This window comes from Ursus maritimus, unplaced genomic scaffold (genome assembly GCF_017311325.1).
Source record: "Ursus maritimus isolate PB19 unplaced genomic scaffold, ASM1731132v1 scaffold_6, whole genome shotgun sequence".
NCBI classification, from domain to species: domain Eukaryota; kingdom Metazoa; phylum Chordata; class Mammalia; order Carnivora; family Ursidae; genus Ursus; species Ursus maritimus.
Genome location: NW_024426774.1, coordinates 31,540,043 through 31,556,282, shown reverse-complemented (window position 1 = coordinate 31,556,282; position 16,240 = coordinate 31,540,043). Strand labels below are relative to the sequence as shown.

The window sequence follows — 16,240 nt, the reverse complement described above, 5'->3', positions numbered from 1 at the left end:
AAAAGGCAAGATAATCCTCATCAGAACAGCCATGTGTTGCTAGTGGAAGAGACCACAAAAGGAGGTTTGGTCATTCTGTGCCAAGACCAGAGATTCCTGTGATACACGGCCGGCCAGGCACTGGGGTCAGTGGGAACCAAGAAGGACATATTAGGGATGTTCTCCCAGCAGTCATGTTCTGCAAAGACCGACAACTCTGGAAATCAAGGCAGGTCTTCTAAGTCTCTGAGCACAAGTAGGAGCCTGGGAGTAGGACCGCTGGAGGTGACTGTCCACGGCATCCATCAGTACACATACTCAGCCTACCCCGACTCAACAACAGAGATGGGGTCAGAAGGAAACACAGCACCCCACGCAAATCAGATACACTTCTCAGGGGAAATTGTATCCACCCATTCTGAAATCCCATAGCCATCTGATCTACCCTGGAGAACAACAAGGAATCCGACCCATGCAATCATTTCCTCTCCCTCCATCCTACTTGAGACAGATTTAGTGTTCTCATTTCTGGGCTCACAGATGAACTGGTTAACTCTCTCAATATCAGAAAAATTATGCAAAATCTTCTTAGTGCAGTGTTAATGGATACCCACAAGGAGGTATAAAAGAACATGAGCTGTAGAGTCAGATAGACATGAGTTCAAACCCACCCCCACCACTTACAAGACGTATGACACCCCTAGAGGCAAATTGCTTAACTCCTGTCATCCTTAGTTCCTTAACCTGAATAACAGGGACGTGAAAATCTGTCTCAGAGTCGTAGTGAGGATGACATGAAAGCACCCTTATCCAGGACCCAGCACAGGGCCTAGCATATGATTGCTGCTCAAAAAACGTTAGATCTCTTTCCTACTTCGATGGACTGATAAATGGGATTAGGCCCGCCAGTATTTAGCTCAGCTGTATCACAGCAAGCGAAAATAGCAAACCAAGTAAATTCTCAGCCCATCTTCATTACGGTCCTATGTTAGGAATTCTGGGGAGGTGGACATTCCCAATTGTATTCCTGTTTCCTGCAATTTTACTCTCTCTGAGCTTAATCCTCTGAACATTGGCATTTCCACTCAGCCACAGGTTGAAGAGGAAGTGCCGTAGCTACAGTCTGTATACATATTTAATTGGATGATTAACATTTCACATCAGCTTAAATGGGAATGAAAACAGAATTGCTTTACTCTGCACCGTGATTTCCCCATGGCGTTAACGTCGGTTCCCCCAAGAGGATCCTAAAGGGCAGGTATATTTCGTTTGCAGATACCCTAATAAGCAGTCAGTTTCTTTGCCAGCAAGAAAGGTCAGCACTACTGGAAATAGGCTCTCCGATTGTGGTCAGGCCAAGAGGCAGAGCCACCCAGGAACACAGCCAGAGTGCAGCACCAGGCAGCCCTAATCCCTCAGAGGGCTTCCCCTAGGACCTTATCTCAACCTTATGCCAGGGACCTGATAGCTGGAGGTAAGACACTGTGTTTCAGCACACTTTCTTATAAATAGGTGATATCACAGGAGTTGAAAACAGCTTACAAAAGCAAATATAAGGACACAGCAACACAAAGGAAGGCTGGATACCAGACTTCACAAGATTTGCTCCATAAATGGCATAAGAACTGCCTGTTATCAGAAACTAGAAACAACACCAGGGAATAGACTACATGCAACAGACCCAAAGCATCTTGTAAAAACCTGGGAAAGACCCATTCCAAAACTTTTTGCATCCTTTATTCTTAGGGCCCAAAAGAAGAATTTGTATTCAATACTTTTAAGTTTTTTTGTTGGCAGTTACAATCCTTGATTTGTCTCCTGGGGCAGCAGGCATGGAGCACAAGTCTGGAGGGGGACCAAGATGCTCACCATGAAGTCCCCTAGCAGGAGGTGGTCCAGGCAGCTGAGAATTCAGCATGAGTCATGCCCAGTCTGAAGCCCCGCGGTCTTCTGATTAGTGTCCCAATCCCACACCAGCCACCTTCACTCAGTCCCACAAAATCACAGTGCAAAAGAAGGGAAGCTAAAAATATTTCATCTTGGTCTTACCTGGGCCTTCTTACAGAGTCTAGGTCAGCCAAAGCAAGGACATTGGCAGAAATATCCCCCTGTTCAGGGGTATGTGTGATATGTGTGTGTGTGTGTGTGTGTGTGTGTGTGTGTGTGTGTGTTCAGAGAGCTGGTGTTATGAATGTGCACCGTGAATGAATGTAAATTTCCTCTCAAGGTGTATTCCAAAGGGAGCAAACATCAAGTGCCCTGAAGGCCTTAGGCCTGTTTGCTCCAAGGGGACTAACGAGAGCACGGGTCTCTTACAAGTGCCTTGTAAATAATATTGAGGTGGTAACTTTCATTTTCCCTTCTCCCATTTGAAAATAAGATAATGAAAATGAAAAATTTCAAGAACCACTCTTTCACATTTCTTTTCTTTCAAATTCAGGCCTTGGGCTGCATTTTTTAACAACTTTGTTGAGACATACCAGAAACGTCACTCACTGAGGGATGAGATTCAGTGATTCTCTCAGCAAAGCTACAATGCCCTGCAACACTACCCTAATCCAGTTTTAGACCATTTCATCACCCCAGTAAGATCCCTCTTGCCTACTGACAGGTAATCCCCACTTCTGCCTCCTGACCAACGCAACCACTAACGTAACTTCCTGACCCACAGACTGCCTTTTTTCAACATTTTACAAAGACCAATTTTAATATAAAAAAGTCATGGATTCTCTACAGGATAGTAATTATATTTTAGTAATGCAAAATGTAGGAATTCACCTCAGGTTCTGTAAGATTTTAAAACAATTTTTGTTTTGTCCATCACAAAATCTCTATAGCCATTTGCAAACTACAAGTGTGAGGTATTTTTGGTCTTCATTGCTTTGTGATATGGATTTGTGCCCCCTTTAAAGCAACCTCACCATCCTCCCCCCAACGGTAATCTTGGCTCATATATTCAAAATCGCTGGGGCAAAATATCACACCATGGTATTTAGAATTGGCACTATGAATCTTGGGTAACACCCTGTTTAATGATCTATAGAGCCTAAATATCTTCGGCCCAGTCAGTCAGGTAATTATAACACAATGCTAAGGAGGGAACTCTCATGAGTTCAGCTTCTTACTCTTATCCCTGGCCCCAGCATGTCACCCTGTAGACACGGGTCATTGGCCCCTGGATCCATTAGGAAGAGAGTAGAGACCAGGGCCTTGAACAGAGGCCATGTGCCCTGTCCCGCTCCTCACAGGATGACATATTATTACTAAATTCAAAAGAAAAAAAAAGCGTGCTACAAAAAAGCAGAGCTTAATTGCCATGTCATGGGCACTGCATAAGCAACACATTTAAGGACCCTTGGTATTTTTAGAAAAGAAGGCAAACAAAATGGTAACTCAATTTAAAAAGCAAATCTTGCATGTGACTGTAAAAGCATTTTAATATCCGTTGGGGATAGTGCGTACTACAGACATGAAATCATGGTACTTAGCATTTATGCTCAAAGCCAGCTGGAATGCCATCAATGTTCCTCAGCACACAGACCTCACATCCTGCCTCTTCCCAAGAATGAAACATAAACTATGTATTATTAGTTGGTATTCTGCTTCATTCCAGAAAGGGATTTAAACCCATAAAACGCCTTACGTTCCTCGGCCACCTTTCCTGCCTGGCACATGACCCAGAAATGCCAAATCTATTGGTGACCATATCTGATAACCTTTGTTTAGCTCAGCACGTATAAATCCTGTATTTTGTGCTCAGGAGAAAATAGCTTACTTTGGTTCTATTATTTACAATCAGGAAATGATGTGTTGTGTTTGTTTTCTTTCTCCCTCTCCCCGCCCTCTGGAGCCCGGGGGGCTTTTTGACACGGTTCTCCATAAATTATAAACTATTATTAGGTTATCATTATAAAAAATCGTGGGTTGAGACAACAAGCAAGACTTGCTGTAGTCCCGAACTGCAAAGATCCCCACTGGGGTCTACAAACGGACCCCGCAGAGGACTAATTATACCTTTCCATTCCTGCATTACAGTTGTAAAACAACCAATAACCTCAAATGTGCAAAAGGATCATGAAAATGTCCTTCTCTGAAGGACTCTATGTGTCACGAATCTTCACAAGGCTGAAACATGGCAAGCCGAAACCCCGAAACTAACCCAGCCGTCAACCTACGGGACCGCAGGTCAGGCTGCTCAGAGACGGGTCAACACTCAGGGTGAGGCTGCATAAGAAGTGGCTCGGGTGCTGCCTGTCCTTTCTCCTGTGCTTCTAGAGTTTCACTTTTAGGGAGACAAGGGTCAAACCACCCAGAAGAACCTGACATTGATAACTTCAGTATCAAGTCTTCTTGTCCTGAGAACGTGGATTAAGCCCTTTCTTCCACAACTTCTACACCTGCCTTGAGTCCACAGGGGGATATGAGTGAAAAGTAATCTTCAAAATAAAAAGCTATGTTCTGACAGATGACGCCAGGAGCTAGGATACGCAAGCTGAGTGAGACAATGTGGCATTCTTATCATCAACCATTCAAGTGGTCTTCTCTCTACACTAGTCATAAGGCATTAAAAAGGAGATTGATACCACTTTTAAACATTAAATCAAATGAAGCAGTAGGATACAGGGGCACAGTGTAGGATCCAGAACCATTCTGCACTCAGTTTCATTGATTCTACAAATATTTAGTGAGTACCCACCAAGTAGCAGGCCCTGTGGGACGCAGTAGAGATAGAGGGATAAACAAGACAGATGTTATGTTGAATCCCACAAAGTTCGTCCTGCAGTGGAAGAAAACGGATACTTCACAAAAATAGGATAAATGTTCGGATAGCAATGAGGATGCATACTGTTGAGAAGAAAATAAAGCAGGATCATGGAATCCTGGCATCAAGAGCTCATATGTTCTACACACAATGGAGGAGGATGTTAATAGGGTGGTGTGACTCCTTATACCATGAATCTTCAGCAAATTACTTACTCACTCAAACCTCTAGTTATCCCCCTGCAAATTCATCCAGGAAGTTCTAATCTTAGAAATTATGAAAAGGTGTTACTTTCTCCTATTTACTTTTAATACTTTCGCCTCTTCTTTTAAATAACCTCTTTGAGTTATTTGGTGGTTTACTTCTCTCTCTGGGCAGCTGCAACTCTCTTCTCACCCCCTACCACATCTGTTCTTATGGGAGATACCCAAGTGCCCTGGGTTTTTCTCCCCAATGCTTCTTCCCCTCCCCATGGAAATGTCTTATTACTTCGGAATATCCAACGAATGATCCATATAAAGGCATCAGTGGTTCATGATGATTTCCTAAGGGCAGAGCGTTTGCATTTAACACAAATAGTGTCTCAAAGGGAACCACATTTGCATAGCTTCGTTGTTTAAAAAGTACATTTGGATAAGTTATCTCTTCGATATCCACAGCAGCCCTAGAAGTTAGGCAGTCAGATGTGCTATCCGGTTCAGAGCATGGGATAAGAGCTGGCAAGAGCGGGATTTGATGAAGGATCCTGGAAACAAGCCTGCAGCATGAGGCCCTGGGCACCAGGACCTGCAGAATGTGGATTCTAAGCCCACCCCGCATTCCCCTTCTATCTGACTCCTAGAGAGCTTCAGCTTCCTCCCCTGAAAAAGATCAGGGCTGATAGTAGCTGCTCCCGTCCCCCACCCACTGAATTGTCAGAAAGAGCAAATAGTGTAATATCTGTGGAAGGGCTCTCAGAATTCTAAAATGCAAAAGACATTTTAAAAGTATCTACCAAAAGCTATACTAGGTGCCTGGGAAAAAGACAGGGACAAAACTCGACATTAGAGTTCAGCCTCATCACATATTCTTAGCAGCTTGGATACAGCTCTACCCCTTCCTTTCTAGTCTCTGTGTTACAAATTACATCTCTATTAAGAGCCCAAGTGCAAATGAACACTTGGGTATTATGTCCCTTCCCAGAAATCTCAAGGGGACAGAGCCGTTAACAAATGAATAAGCGAAGTAATGTTGTGGGTTGAAGTCAATGGAATATACTACTAGTAAATACAATATGATGTTGCTGGAACACAAATACAAAACTGAGGGGTGCCTGGGTGGCTCAGTCATTGAGTGTCTGCCTTCGGCTCAGGGCATGATCCCAGAGTCCTGGGATTGAGCCCCACATCAGGCTCCTCCACTGGGAGACTGCTTCTTCCTCTCCCACTTCCCTTGCCTGTGTTCCCTCTCTCGCTGGCTATCTCTCTCTCTGTCAAATAGATATATAAAATCTTAAAAAAAAAAAAAAAAACAGAAGATTTTGGCTTTGCTCTATAGTCCATCATGGCCGGACAGGAATGGCTGGAAGGAAACTAAGACCCACACATCTCTTCCCTTCACAGTGGGTCCTCAGAAAACTTTTATAGTGGGTGAAGTTTGTTTTCAGAATCCATGTTCTACTTTATGGCCTGTCCTGGGCACCTTCTTGACCCTGAACTCCAGGCCATTCCTGATGGCCAGGAAATCTCTTCATCACTTCCACCCCCCCTCACACTGACACCCACTAGAATGCACTTGCTCTGTGTGTCTTCTCTCCTAGGATCCCACTACCATAGCCCTGACCACTGAAAGGACCAGAAAAGGCTGAAAATCAGCCTTCCATCCCTGAGACTTTCTAAAAAAATGTAGATTAGTCCTTTAATAATGCAATAGACACACTCTTTGTAAATAAAATGGGAAATATTAATAAGCACAGAATAAAAAATCATCCAGCAATCCCACCATCCATTTGTATTCTTGTATCTATATTTCATTTTAAAATCCTGGGACATTTAAATAAGTTGCACAAAAACATATATACAAAGATACATCTAATTACCCACACTTTTTAATGGACTTATATCAGGCATAGTTACAGAACCTTTTTCACTCAGCAGTGTCATGAACATTTTACTTTGTTATTATACCTTTGACCATAATTTTAACAGTTGCACATTAAAGTTGTAATTTTACCGAAACAATAGGTTTCTACTTTTTCTCTAACACAAAAATTCTGTACTGACCACCCCCATACATAAACTTCCACACTTGCAGAATTACTTCTAAATCCCCAGAAATAAAATTGCTGGATCAAAGATTTTGTGGATTTTTAAGACTTTTGATAGACCATATGATTAATCCATAGGAATAAGCTAATGGAAAAAAATTTTACACCACATCAAGGTAAAGTAGGAGCAGAAATAGGAGAATTACCAAAACTCTCCAGAACCCCCTCAACTCCTACCTGTCAAGTAGCACCTGCTGCCTCCAGGGCTGGGTTGAAGTTGTATTTAGTGACATTTTCTGTTTCTTGAGTTGCCTCCATTTGCCTTCTTTTAATAGCGTTTGTGCTTTCCTGAACTCAAGACACAGAAAGCAACCCCTTTCAAAAAGAGGAGGTTTGTGTGGAATAAATACCTGGGTAAATATCCACAGGACCAAGGCACATGTTGGTGTCTTCAGTGTATTGTGCAGATCTGTAGACTTTGAATTACACCAATATAGCCCAGCTGACAGGCAAGTTCTCTTCTTACCTGGAAATGAGTGTGAGGATTTCTGTTTTCTCCCAAGTTATAGTATAGTCTTTCTATCAGGTCCCACTCAGCCACCTCTAGTTCTAGCAAGACGTGGGGCACCTATGGCTGTACCATCTCTAAAGTAGGACTTGAGAAGATTCAGATAGGAGATAGATGTTCCAGAAATAGAACAAAGTGTAGAAGAATGAACCAGGGTTTCAAAGACAAGGAGGGTTGAGGGAAAGAGGGAGATTATGGGGAAGAAAGAAGCGAGCTGGAGGGACCCTGTTTTGTGCAGGACAGCCCTGGGCTGTGTTTGAGGCAAGGAGTTCCAGTTGTATCTAATAACAAACTGGTCTGGGAAAACGATAGTCAGCTATTTGTTTTAGTCCCAAACTTGCCCTGTTTGCCTTTTCAAAATTAGCAAAATATTGCTTGACTAAATCGCAGCAATGTTTTACCCTCATGGACTTAGTATTAATAAAATAAAGGTTCAATATGGGGAGCCTGGGTGGCTCAGTCTATTAAGCATCCAGTTCTTGGTCTTGGCTCGGGTCCTGATCTCATGCCTTATGAGATCAGCCCCAAGTTGGGCTCCATGCTCAGCGGGAGTCTGCTTGGATATTCTCTCCCTCTGACCCTTCCCACACTCATGCTCTCTCTCTCTCAAATGAATCTTTAAAAAAAATAAAGGTTTATTATAAAAATGATAGAATTATGGCCCAAAATTGAAAATATTAAAACCTTGATGTTATTTTAAAAGTAGGTCCTCTCAAACTTATTTTTATATACTAGAAAGACAGTGTAAATATAGTACCCAAGAGATACCAGGAACTTAAGAAATTGAAAAAATTACTTTGTATTAATATTGTTCTAAAGGATTGAAGGGTCGTTCATGAAAATAGCCCCTTCTTAATCTGTTTCTGACCCACGCAAATATTTTTCTAAAGGAGTCAGGCTGATGTTTCTGTGTACAATGATTTTAATCCTTTTCTTTCAACTGATTAGCTATTTTAATACTGTGTAGTTATAGTCAGAGGTGAATGTGATAAAGTTTCTGGATATTTTCTTTGAACCCTTTGTCCATTTTCAAATTGCAGATATGTTATTTAGTCCTTGTTAATATCCATGCTCTTGTGCTCTGGGGCACCTGAGTGGCTCAGTGTGTTGAGTGTCTGACTCTTGGTTTCATTTCAGATCATGATCTCAGGGTCATGAGAGCAAGCCCTGAGACTCTGTGTTCAGCACAGAGTCTGCTTAAGATTCTCTCTCTCCCTCTGCCCCTCCCCCTGCATGTGTGCACTCTCTCTCTAAAAAATAAATAAATCATAAAAAATAAACCACCATGGACCTGTGGTTAAGAATGTGAACTCTACCTAGGATCATATTCGTTTGGTCTGAATCCTAGTTTCGCCTCTTACTGGCTGTATAAATCTGGACAAATTTCTTATACTCAGGGTTTCAGTTTTCTCACCTATCAAATGAAGATAATACAAGTTCCTACCCTTATGGTTGTTTTGTAGATTAAATGAGAAGCCATATGTAGAGCCTCGCCAGGAGCCTCATAAATGTTAACTATTGTTGCCGTTCTCACAGCCATCATTTCTGGACATCAAAGAGACATACATTCTCCCAAAATCCCACATAAGGTCTATGAAACTTAGATCACCTAGCTGAAGGAAACCATAATGAAAGATTTTAATATTAACGTTCCCTTTGTTATCACCAGAACAAAGAATTCTGAAATGTAGTAGTATTTGCTGAGCACCTACTAACTCCCAAACACCATGCTAAGCTGTTTTGCAGTACTTTTGATCACCTCCACGGCTATATGAATGGGGATTTTTATTTTCCCTATTTTACAGATATCAGAGGCTTAAAGAGAGGTTATCCCAAGGCCATACTGCCAGTGCATGGCAAATGGGACTAGCCAGGTCTTGCTCCACAGCTTAGGCTCCTTACTACCATAACTGGAGACATTATGCAGCCCACAGGAATCAGGGCTGGCATTCTTCAGTAATGACGGTGGTTAACCACAGAGTAACATGGAACCAGGTGACCAAATGAACTACTGACAGTGACCTCAGCTTGCTACGTATCTCGATGACAAGCAGAACCGCTGATTCACATGAACCTCCTGGAAACTGTGCAATATTATGGTCATCATCAAGCTGCCTGTTCACCACTTGACCAGAGACAAGAGACTTTTGTCAAGTCAGTCAACCCTGTATCCCTTAGTTTATCTGGCACACATTGGAACTTCCACCACCATAATCTGCATGAACCTTTAATTTGAGAAAGGAAACAAACAGGACTCCCAAAGTGAAAGTACCAACCCTGCTTAACATACACAATCGAGTCCACTCCAGAACTATGTTAATCCAAGTCTCAAGAGACAACCAGGTCAGAATACCACTTCTTTGACCCACACCCAGCAAGTTGGCTTGGGGTTTTTTTGAGGGTCAAGAGTGGGGGTGGGGAGAGTGATGGCGCGATTGAATAGAATAAGCCCCATCTCAAACAGAGTTCTTCGAGAGGCTCAAAGGTTTTTATTGACCTCAAAGATTTAGAACCAGGGATTTTAGAAAATTTGAGCAAACCTCATGAAGCTAGAGGTTTGAACACGGAAGGGGAACCTTGGATCCGCTCTTGGGTATTTATGATCATCACACTAAAAAATCATCCCATTCTGAAAGTGTTTAAGAGTGGAGTATTATCATTTTCTTTTGAAAACATGGATCAAATTACATTTTGGAAGACCGATCAAATGGCGCTGTTGGTTTGTGTTTGTTCTCTGCTTTGTGCTTTCTAGAAAATAAACCCCTAGTATTTTTCTCTTTTAATTAGAATTCCCCTCTTTCTTTGAATTTAAAAATCTACCAGGAATTCATTTTTGTTTTAAAGATTTATTTGATGGAGAGGGAGAGAGAGTGCGCAAGCACACACAAGCAGGGGGAGCAGGAGAGGGAGAAGCAAGCTCCACGCTGAGCAGGGAGCCCAATGTGGGGCTCGATCTCAGGACCCCTGGATCATGACCCGAGCCACAGGCAGATGCTTAACCCAATGAGCCACCCAGGGGCCCCTAAAATCTACCAGGATTTCAACTACGTAATAGGAAAACTAAGTCCCAGGGTACCCTTGCAAGGTGCAAAGATTCAAGTTAACATATGAAAACAAAAATAGCTATTCAATAACAAAATATGGTGTCAGGGCTATTCCATGGGTTATCCCAGCTAATATGTGAGAGGTGCCATTGGCCTTATATAGATGAAGAAACAAAGGGTCTGAGTGGTTAGTGGATCTCAATCTAGTTGGGGGAGCTTTAAAAAAATTACTGGTGTTGAGGGACACCTGGTGGCTCAGTTGAGTGTCCGACTCTTGATTCTGGCTCAGATCATGATCTCAGGATTGTGGGATCAAGCCCCACATCGGGCTCTGCACCTGGTGTGGAGCATGCTGAGGATGCTCTCTCCCTGCCCCCCGGCCCCCCCACGTCCACCCCTTAAATAAATACATACATAAAATTTTTAAAAATACCAGGGTCCAGACCTATGAAGCAGAAATTCAGGTAGGGCTAAAGAGCTGGGTTTTTTTTCAGAAGTTGCCCTGATGCTTCTGATTTGCAGTTGGGGATAAAAACGACTAGAAGCAGGTGTTCTGATCTGCCAACATGAGTCCTCTGGAGCTTTTTACTTACCTCTGTTTTCTCCTCTTCTAAAAATAGGTCATGTCACCGTCTCTATTTCTTTTTTCTCTCTTTCAGGAGCAGCTTTTATGGGTAGAAATCGCATTTAAGTGTTTTTTCCCTTGTTCTGTTTTTACAACTCCTGACTGGTCATTAATCAATCAAACATCACTAATTCCTTGATCTCTTGAACTTTGCTTGGAAGTCAAATAAGGATTCTTTTGAGATGAACCAGTGGAATGCGTGAGGCGCTGTGGTTTTCGTATTTACTTGGGTAAATGTCACAACTAAAGACAAAACCTTGTCCAAAGTCCTCAGTGACAGAAGAATTAGTACATAAACTATTTCCATTTGAATTCTAAAAGAGCAAAAGAACAACGTTCATAGAGGAGAAGAGCGAGAGAGGAATAGGAGCATTGTTTCAGCAGAGATGCCTGCCTTTCAGTAAGATTAGGGCCTTAAAAACCAGAACATCTCCAATGTCATTTTATGACTTAGGTTACACGGAATTTTCAAAACAAAAATGTCTTTGATTTTTCAGAATTTTATTCTCTATCACGTTTTTAAATGCATAGGACCATAAAGTAACTCTTTAAAGGATGTGATAACTCCCTAAAAGCTTAGAATTCTCACATTAAGTCAGAATTCCTTACCACTTATTGATTCTCTTGGGATCTGATTCTGTTGTATTATAAAAATAGCTAATCATACCGAACACTCATTAGTTTCAGGCCCTCATCTGAGTGCCGTTCATGTTAACACATTTCTTTCAAAACCCTATGAAGTAGGTAAGCTTCTTACCTGGCAAGTGACAGAGCCAGAATTCAACTAAAGTACGTTTCTCTCCTCCTTTGGCTTTCATAGCATCTATGCTGGAATGAGGTTTAAAGATAATAAGAGCATTCGGGCCCCCGGGTGGCTCAGTCGGTTGAGTGTCCAACTCTTGGTTTTGGCTCAGGTCATGATCCCATGGGTCCGGGGGATGGAGCCCACGGACTCTGCCCTCAGCGGGGAGTCTGCTTGAAGATTCTCTCCCTCTGCCCCTCCCCCAACCCATGCACTCCCTCGCGCTCTCTAGAATAAACAAACCTTAAAAAAGTAGTAATATGAGCATAATGTAACTTGAGAGGGAGGCTATTACAGTTAAACATCCCCAGCCCCACTACCAAGCCCACCCAAGTGGTTCTATGAGTAAAATAACCTCTATATCTGAGGGCATCACTGTTTCTAAGAGAAATCAGCTGCTTCCCTAAAACAAACATCTGTCCCTGTCAGCAAGGCCCCCCAAACTGTGGGCACTTGGGGCAACGGTCATTTCCGTGCCTTAGAGCTGTGGTTCTCAAACAGTGGCGTAAAGAGAATCACCTGAGGCACTTGTTAGAATGCACATTCCTGTGTCCTTTCTTCATAGAGTCTGATTAAGTGGGTTGAGGGTGGAGCCCCAGATCTTATAACCAGGCTCCCCCAGTATTCCCCATGCCAGTGGTGTGCAAACTTGACATTACACGTGCTGTTTCCAGCAGTCGTCACTGTCACCATGTATACCATGGCTTGATGGCTGGTCAAAGTGACTTCAAGTAAATAATTTTGCCAACATTCATCTATTTGGAAAAGGTAAAGGACTCTGTGCAGTGTGGTTTAATTTCATAAATGCTGTCACAATTTGATCAATGGCAATATCTTCAGCTCTAGAGATCTTCCTAGGATCTTTGAAGATTTCATTTAAGCCGTTCTTTAAAAGGAGAAGATATTATCATTAATCAATTCTAATAAAGAAGAGTGCCCGTGTACCAGCTCCTACGAAAAAAAAAAAAAGAAACACCAAAATCAGACATGTGAATTTAGTATTTTGATGTGTTCTGTGTACCACCCCGAACAGTAAACTTAGGGACAGTCTTAGAGATAGTCTCGTCTAAATCCTTTATGTTTAGATGAAGAAACTAGAACCTAAAAAAAAAGTGAAGTGTCTTACCCAAGAACACACAGATAGAAGAGCTAAAACTGTCTCCTTAATGAAGCTCTGTACCCCCGGTCTGTCTTTATATTGTCAGGAATTCACAGGTGCTGGGAAAGCAACCATGCCTCCACGAGCAGGCTAGGTCCCAATTAAAATCACTGTCAGTGTCAGTTCCTAAGCACAGACTGCCTGAGAGTTGAACAGCTGGCCCCCAAAATATGCCAAGACTCGAGAATAAATCATGTGGGATGAAACCTTTGCTCTAGATCATGAACCCTGTGTGTGACCTGCAGGAATAAATATAGTAAGTATCCTTTTCACAGAAGAGACATTTAAGTCTGTCTGTAGCTATAAAGTTTGAGAAATTCAGGTAAAAAATAATTTCTCGAGGAAAGGGGAGTGTACTGACCTCTTGTGCTCATGGACCAAGGTTACGCACAGTAAACTCAAGATAGGTCTGCAGAGAACAGTTATGTCCAGACTCTCTGATGTATGGTGTCGCCCTAGCCACACTGTCTCCCAGCCAAATCTTCCGTTACTGATTTATAGTCAGAGGTACCAGGAGGCAGAACAAAAAGCCTAAGACTGTCTGACTAATTCAAAACTTATTAGAATTCAAGGTGAGAGTTAAAAACAAAGATTCCTACTAGAAATCTCACCTAAGGTGTATATATGTAGGAAGACATAGATGTATGTAATTATCAACATATCTTAGTTTGTACCAATCACATGGGAAAACTGATTTGCATAGGTTTAATGGGCCAAGCTCCGCATATGATTACAGCCCCTCTGAGACCACAGTAGTTATGTCTCGGATTTTACTTTGGGGAAGGGCATGTGAATGGCTCTTGCCTTGTTCAACCATAAGCAAGTTAGGGGCTTCGTGTTCAGGGTAAGGCTTGGCAGTGCCTGACGTATGGTGTGTAATGTGTTGCTCTTTGCACGAAGCAGTAAAGCAGTGATAGGAGGTAATTTGGGGAGATTCCATCATACTGTATTTGGAAAACAGAATTGTCTCTGCAGGAGCTAAGGTTAATGGTTTGGATTTGCATGTGTCTCTAAAATTTTTGCATCACTTTTGACTTAAAACAGACAAAAGGCCAGATGTAGAACCCAGGTAAATAAAACCTCCCAGACTCCAGAAGGCCCCAAACAGGTTTCATTTATGTAACAAGCTAGTTACTTTGCTTACTCATTTTGTAGGGAAGCCAGAGAAAGGCGTTGGACAACAGGAGCCCGTTATTACAAGAATTCCCATTCAATATTCACAACAGGCTATTGAAAGAACGAGGGAGGGAGACATCCCTGCAGACCCAGGTGTGCCCTGCGTTTCAGGCAAAAGGACCGATCTGAGTGTTCAGGTTCCCTGGGCCCAGGAATCTTTGATTTTATGCCTCATTCCCTTCTGGCATAGAGGCAGAAACCTCCAGAAAGTCTAGGGGTTGAGCAGAGACAGGTCCCCGGGAAGTCCAGTGTGCCATGTAGCACGTGCCAGGGGAGGTAAGCAGGTGTGGCCTCATGCCAGGTGGCCTGCCCCTGCAGCATGGGGAGAGAACGTCCCCACCTCGCCAGCCCAGCCTAATACGACCATCTGTTCGCCACCAGCTGGTACCAGCCGCCGTGTCATAGCCTCTCAGGTGTTCCCCAGCAGCAGCCGAGCTGTGAGCTGCTTTCTCCTGCCTTCCATGCTTTTCCTTTCCTTTCCTTGCTCAGCTGCCTGTCCTTAAGAAAAGCAGAACACCTTCATTTTTTTTGAGGCTGCTGCTGCCGCTCCTAATAACTCTTCCTAATGAAGTGAAGAGACCAACAAGATTTGTCTCACCAGCCTCCCGATCAGTCCTCCCTGGGCTGCAGTGTGTGATGTGAACACAGAGAGCAGCGCACATCTGGCCGGTGGGTGAGCAGACTGCCGACCCCTTCTGCAGTCTTTGCTCTGAGGCAGGAAAGAGCATTCTGCAAGAACCTGTTCCAGAGTTTCCGAGTTGAAGGAACAGGGCAATCTGAAGTGAGCAAGGGAAAACATTCGTCTTCCCGGGAGCGGCGGTGTGGTGCAGAGAATGGGCTCTGACATGGGATCGGTTTGGTTTAAACCTCCGTGTTCTATCGACCTATCCAAGAGGCGCTCCCAAACCACAAAAAGGGAACAGCAGTGCCTTTAAGGCTGATGAGAGGGCTGGATGAGAACACACGTGTAACACATGCAGGATAGTGCCTGGTACAGAGGAAGCAGTGTTTGCCTTAGTTTAATTATAGAACAGTAAGCAAAACCTGCTTTTCCATTGCAAAGGTCAGGATTAATGCAATGGGGCCCTCCGTGTTGACTGACTTCCTTTCAAAAAAAAAAAAAAAAAAGATACTGCTTCTGCAGTACCCTCTGAGCAGCCGGAATAACCTACTTGCCAGGGTAAAGCACAAAAATCTACCGACTGATAGAAGTTCACATGCTTTATGGATCATCCCCAGCGGGGATTTACTGAAGGTCGGTGGTGGCAACAGAATGGCAATGGAGGGGAGGAAGTAGTCCCGATATGCCACAAGCCCATGCGTGCTCAGAGCCTCCCAGCAACCCCCAGAGGACCAGAGCAGATGACACGACGACACCTTGCTGTAACGTCATAGCTGCCATTCCTGGCTCTGCAAATGTGAGTTCAATTTGACAGTTACTCACGTCTTCTATAAACCTGTGCAAGGTGTTCGGCCAAGGTAGCTGGGAGGACTTTGATACTGTTAATGAGACAATTATATAGAAAAGAAACGGAATATCTTGCAAGTTCTGTTTACGTGCTTAATAAAGGGCACTCTATCAGATCCTGCCTCAACTGCTAGTAAACTGATCTAGCCTGCTTTACATGGTCTTTGCAAAACAACAAAAAGAGCTATTCTTACTTTGTACCGAGAAAGATAAGCATTTTCACATATAGTATTTCGGGTTAACAGCACCCTAAAGTGGGTGTCACTATCCCCACTTCACAGATTAAAAACTTGGAGGCTCAGAGAAATTAAGTAATCTGCCTGGGGTCACACATTCCATTGTGAAGGCTGGATTTGAAACCTTCTGGCTCAAACATGCTCAAAATCTCTATGCTCTACTCATCAAGGATATA

The 16,240-nt window shown here is 43.1% G+C and overlaps 1 protein-coding gene across 2 annotated transcripts in view; it reads left to right on the top strand.

The window, feature by feature from the left end:
• Positions 1-16,240, top strand: part of SLC8A1 (solute carrier family 8 member A1) — a 317,880-nt gene that overhangs the window by 297,237 nt on the left and 4,403 nt on the right. The gene's annotated exons all lie outside the window — the stretch shown is intronic.